The sequence below is a fragment of the Elephantulus edwardii genome, unplaced genomic scaffold, assembly GCF_000299155.1.
Source record: "Elephantulus edwardii isolate Elephantulus edwardi_28Jun2011 unplaced genomic scaffold, EleEdw1.0 scaffold00204, whole genome shotgun sequence".
NCBI lineage: Eukaryota > Metazoa > Chordata > Mammalia > Macroscelidea > Macroscelididae > Elephantulus > Elephantulus edwardii.
The window spans coordinates 4,436,437-4,442,953 of record NW_006399954.1 but is presented as its reverse complement, the minus strand read 5'-3'; positions in this window follow the sequence as shown (position 1 = coordinate 4,442,953).

The following is a 6,517-nucleotide window of genomic DNA, read 5'->3' as shown; positions in this document are numbered from 1 at the left end:
TATTCTCACTTCCTGCAAATGCTACGATGGAAACTCATAGAAACTTGTTGTTTTCCGACTGTTTACCTGGTTTAGCCTTTCTGTGGCAACAACTAGATAACCAAGGGAGGCATAGAGAAGAGACTCAAAATGTGTCTTCATAGAAAAGATGTACAGATCACTATATATTTTCTTAAACTCACAAGCACAAGATGTCCCTGATACACTCACATAAAAGGAGAAGGATAAAACAAAACCAAAGCCTGCTATGGTCCAGTTGGTTTAGATTCACTCAAGGAAACCCTCTGTCTGGTTTCAGGGGTTATAAATATTGATGAAAGAACACTAACCATCTGTCTCCTTTGGAGCAGATGCTGATTTGAACTAGCAACCTTCTCATTAACAGTAGGGGCTGTTAATCCTTGGGGCTCATTGTAAAAAGAAGGGACATGATCAGGTATAAAGACAGAGAAAACAAACCTTGAGATCAGAAGCTAAGGCTACTGAAACTTGATAAGCATGTTTTGGGGGTGTTGGTTTTTGGAGTTGTTGTGTTGTTTTTTTTTTTAATATCTCATTGCTGTCCAGTCAGAACCAACTCATAACTGACCCTCTAAGGTTTTCAGAAGCTATAAATCTAATAGGAAAATATTTCCCATCTTTTTCTTAGTGAGCTCCTGGTGGGTTCGAATCACAGGTCACCTTTCAGTTAGCAGCTCAGACCCCTACTCACTATGACAATACTCTCCCTACGAGCTTTGCAAGTCTGAGTTACAATGGGTTTGGACCAAGGGATGTGGGATTGGACTGTGGTCTGTGGCCTGCTGGTGACAGGTGTGTTTAAGTTGCTTTTCCCTCCCCAGGGGCTGTGCTCAAGCGTGCTGAATATAGCTCTTGACTTGTACCCTTTTCAACTTTCCCTTTTTGATGGGTCAATCAACTTTTGGTTCAGGTGACTCTTACGTCCTCCCCTCTTTAGTGTCCAAAATTTGAGATTCATTCTCCTTCAGTCACTTTCTAAGACTTCCAGCTGGGTTCTTCCTTTTCATCCTTAAAATGTGCTCAAGGTCTGATTCTCGGCCTTACCACTCTGGATCTCGTAACTGTTCTCCCTACTGTTTCTGGAATGGCTATGCCTAGTTCCTCCCTCAGAAGGCCCTCTTTCCACATCTTTCAGGGCCACAGACCTAAGGCTTTCTCCAGTTTCCAACCTGCCCAGAAATCTCCCCCCAGCAGCATTGATGTTCTCGCCCCAGCGACATCTGATAATTCTAATGTTTCCTGATTCTTTGTTGATTTCGTGAAAGCATAGTTATTATAAGCAGCAACCACCCCTCTGTTAGTGCACACTTATGTGTTGCTATAATGCTGAAAAGATTCCTGTGGAGCTTTTAAACTAAACACACAAGGAAGAAAGGCCTGGCAGTCAACTTCTATAAACCAATGAAAAATAGCTTTATTGACAATTGATCTCAGGGTTGCTTAGGGTCATCTAGTGTTTTACCCTATTTTGGGCACTGACACAAGGGCAGCTGACAACTACGTTGTTTGTCTAACCAGCTAACCTACTCAGAAACGATAACTGGAGATAATAGCTTTCATTATTCTTTCTGCCTAGTGGATCACAGGAACTCGGCTGGAAATATCATCAGATAAAGCCTGCACTCCAAAGAAAATGATGAGAATGGCTCATCTTCTATGGGGGCTTTGAATATTTCCTAGATTACACAGCATAGGATAGCCACACCTCTACACAGTACTAGGTCCAAACTTATTATCCATTCAGAACAAAGATTCTCCCAACCCCCAACTCTTTTCACAGAAGAGAATCACTCTTCTTCTCTGCATTCAGCATGTCTCAGCCAGAAAAATGTCTATAATTCTGGGCTCCGCAAAACTTGTTACAAAATTGCACCACGTGAAATTTGATATGTGAAAATTGGTTCTTTTTTATTTTTATTTTTATGTATTTGGCAGGCTTTGGGAAAGGCCTGTTTGCTGGCACCAGAAGTACCCAGTCTTGGCATGAACAGTCCCTGACAATTCCCAGCATATGGTAGGAGAAGACGCTTCTGCCCACCCATCAGGTGAGTGCCATCTTCCTGACTAAAGCTGTGATGGATGTTGGGCTAGGAGAGCAGTGACTGCTGGGAAAGGAGCCAAGCAGCCAACTGGTCAATGCCAGTGAGAGGGTCAGAACGTGCCACGCCTCTAGGTGAGGTAGACGGCCTGGGACCCGCACACTGAGGTTAAATGCAAGAGTAATGCACACAGACAGATTCTGGACTTGGCTGTAATATGTGATATTATAATTTGTTTTGCTAAGGGAGCTCTGGTGGCCTTGTGGGTAGAGAACTGTGCTGCTAACTCAAAGGTGGCTCATCTCCGACAGTTCAAATCCACCAGCGGCTTATAGCTTCTAAATAATATACCATGGACGGCTAGGAGAATAAACAGGTTCGTTCTTGAGAGGGTAAGACCAAGTTGCTACTTGGAGGCAACAAGGATTCAGAAACTTCGTCTGACATACTTTGGACCTGTTGCAAGGCAGGACCAGTTCTTGGAGAGGGACATCATTCTTGGGAGGGTGAAGGGGCAGTGCAGGAGAGAAAGACTCAATGAAATGGATTGATTTGGTGACTGGGGTAATGGGGTAGATGTGTCAGAGACAGTAAGATTGGCACAGGCTAGATCAGGGTTTAGGGCTATTGCACATAACGTCACTATGAGTCACAGGTGACTCGACAGCACATAACAACAACAATAACAAATACTGGAAGATGGGCAGTCTCCTCCTGTGTGTTTTACTGTCTCTGAAGACCCATTAAAGGATCAGCTATGAGTCACTTCAACTCAATCACACACATCAACACCTACCCACAAAGGGGTCAGTTTTGAGTAGTTTTCAGATCCAAGGCAGAGAGCTAGAGCTAGAGACAGAGAGAGCGAGAGCAAGCGAGCTATAAAGTTTTCAGAAAGAATGACAGCTTTGGAATTTGGATGTGTGGTAGAGAACATTAGTTTCTGCGTGAAAACCCCTGGCATAACTTGTTGTGTGTATAGTAGACTCAGCTGTCTGAAAGAGGTGGGAGCTAAGCATCAAAGGTTATTGAGGCATTTTACCTTCACCATTTACTGTCAGTGTCAGTCATTGGGCCATGTTGATTCTTTGGGAAATAACTTTGTTGTTTTAAACAAGTCAATTACAAACGGATGTATGTTATACAATTCCATTTACAGAAGATATCTAAAAGAGGCAAGAATACATGGACCATCATGTGGGGATTTTTCAAAGTATGACAGCAGAGAACATTGTATATGTACATAAATATTTCCTTTATCTCCATACCTTTTCAACCTATATGCAGAACAGATTATCCGGGAGGCTGGGCTCCATGAGGAGAAATGTGGGGCCAAGATTGGTGGACGATTTATCAACAATCTTCGTTATGCAGATGACACAACCCTGCTTGCTGAAACTGAGGAGGACCTGAAGCGCCTGCTGCAGAGTGTCAAGGACTGCAGCCTACAATATGGATTGAGGCTCAATGTCAAGAAGACAAAGATTCTCACCACTGGGCCAATTGGAGGCATCAGGGTGGATGGTGAAGAGATTGAGATTGTACACAGCTTTAGTTTGCTTGGCTCCATAGTCAACAGTCTTGGCACCAGCAACCAGGAAATTAAAAGGCACATTACCATGGGAAAGTCTGCTGTTAGGGACCTCTCCAAAGTACTGAAGAGCAATGGTGTCTCTCTGGAGACTAAGGTGCGTTTGATACAGGCCATGGTCTTCACAATCACTTGTTATGCATCAGAGAGATGGACAATTACCAAGGAGAATAGAAGGAGAATCGATGCCTTTGAGCTGTGGTGCTGGAGAAGAGTATTGAGAATACCATGGACTGCTAGGAAAACAAACAGATTTGTCCTGGAAAGGGTTAAACCGGGTGGCTCCTTGGAGGCAAGGATTCTGAGGCTCCATCTAACATACTTTGGACATGTTGTGAGAAGAGACTGGTCCTTAGAGAGGTACATCATGCTTGGGAGGGTGGAGGGACGGCGCAGGAAAGGAAGGCCCTCTATGAGGTGGATTGATTCAGTGACTGGTATAATTGGAATGGGAGTGTCAGAGACAGTGCGATTGGCACAGGACAGAGCAGAGTTTGCGGCTCTTGTACATAGGGTAACTATGAGTCGCAAGCGACTCAATGGCACATAACAACAACAACAATCTCCTAGGAGCGTTGAGGACTCTCCTTCATAGGGTCGCTATGAGTAGCCTGCGACTCAACAGCACTTAACAACAACAACAATTTGCTAGGAATAGCCATTAGGTTGCTTCCAATTTTCCGGTACAGGAGCAATGCTGCTGTAAACTTCCTCTGTGTGGGAGTTCTGGTGGCCTACTGGTTAAAGTCCAAAGGCACAAGATTCTAATCCACCAGCTCCTTCACAGTAGAGGGATGGGCAATCTCCTTCCGTAGGATTTCCTGCCTCTGAAAACCCACTGGAGAGTCAGCTACAGGTCGCTTCTGACTTGATGGAAGACAATACCACCACTTGCATTATAACATTAAGAAAAATTCTGTAAATCTGGGATGTTGATGCAATATTAGAGAAATTTTACTCTTTGTTATGTATTGCTCTCAAAATTCATAACTGTCCCTCAACTTTGTTTCTGAGTCTGTAAATCAAGTGTGAACAGATCACGAGAGAAGTGTGACCTGTAGGTTAGCAGTGCGGCTCCCTACCTACTATCCTACCAGGGCTCCCTTACTTATTACTAAAAATTCTGAAATAAATATTTTATTAATTTTATGTCTTTGAAACATTTGGGTTAAAAAGCAAAACAAACCCTCATAGTATTAGTTAATTGATTTTTATGCATTTGATAATTTTTTTAGGTAACAGATATAACTACATGTTTAAGAACGAAATTAAGAGCCCTCATGGAAAATATTCATGGAATTGATGATAAAAAGATTATATAAATTACTACTGAGAATTCTTGGATACAAAGGTATCAAAGTTTTTTTTTAAGACATACAATAAGCATTGAAAAGATATTCAGCAATGTCTGTAAATATTGTTATGTGCCATTGACTCAGAACTGACCCAGAGCTGGCCCTCCCGTGGGTTTTTCAGAGGCAGGAAATGACACAGGAGGAGATTGCTCATTATGTATCTGTTGTTGGTATTAGGTGCCATCAAGCAGACAGTAACTCAGCAACCCGATGAACAGGGTTGTGGAGATTTGAACCTTGCTCTACCTGCACCACCTTCCTTATCTTTGATAGATCAAGCCCATTGTTACAGTCTCTGTGTCATCAATCCCTCTTTTCTTTTTTTTTTTTAAGTCATTGATGTTTATTTCACAAAGATCTGATGAGTTCACATCTCAGATTTTTTTTTTAATATTGGTTTATTACAAAGTTCAAATACATTGTTTTTCACACTGGACTTTTCCCATTTCCTTTACCACCACTCCCCCCCCCCCCATCAAATTGTGTGATCCTATGATTAACCACTCCCTACTCATGCCCATTCTCACCCCTCTGCTTTCACACTTCCCTCCCCTTGGATCCTCAGACTCATTCTACAATAATGATTTTTATATAATATTTGTCCTTATCAGACTGAATTAGTTCACTTAGCATAATGCTCATTAGTCCCTCCCAAGCTAGATAATAATTTACAAAATCATTGTTCCTGCATGCTACATAATATTCCATGTGACTGTACCATAATTTCTCAATCCATTTGGTTGTGGTTGGTCATGTGAACATGAACTGTTTCCATGTTCTTGCAATGGAGAATAATACTGCTATGAACATTGGTATACAAGTCTCCATTTGTGCCTCAGTTCTCATTTTCTCAGGGTATATGCCAAGCAATGGAATTGTTGGGTCATATGGAATTTCCATGTTCAGCTTTTTGAGGAAGAGCCATACTGCCTTCCAGAATGGTTGCACCATTTTACAATCCCACCAACAATGTATAAGAGTTCCTTTCTCACCACATCCTCTCCAACATTTATTACTTGCTGTCCTCTAAACTTTGCCACTGCTACTGGTGTGAGATGGCATCTCATTGTGATTTTGATTTGCATCTCTTATTGTCAGTGATTTGGAGCATATCATCATGTATCTGTTGGCCATTTGAATAGCTTCCTCTGTGAAAATTCTTTCCATGTCTTTTTTGCATTTTGTAATTGGGTTATCAGTCTTTTTCTTGTGGTGGCCCAGGAGTATTCTGTAAACTTTTGTTTAGGGATTCTTCTCTGATATGGTCTTGCCAAATGTTTGTTTCCAGCGGTAGTTTTTCTTTTCACCGTGTTGGAAAAAGTTTTTGATGTGCAGTCATTTAAGGTCCCATTCATCAATCTTCATCAATCTCTCTTCTTGAGGGTTATTGTGGTTATTGTGTACCACTGAGTCAGAACTGACACATAGGGACCCTCCACTTGGTTTCTAGCAGCAGTAAAACACACAGAAGGAGATTGCTCGTCTTTCTGGTGTGGAGCAGCTGGTGGATT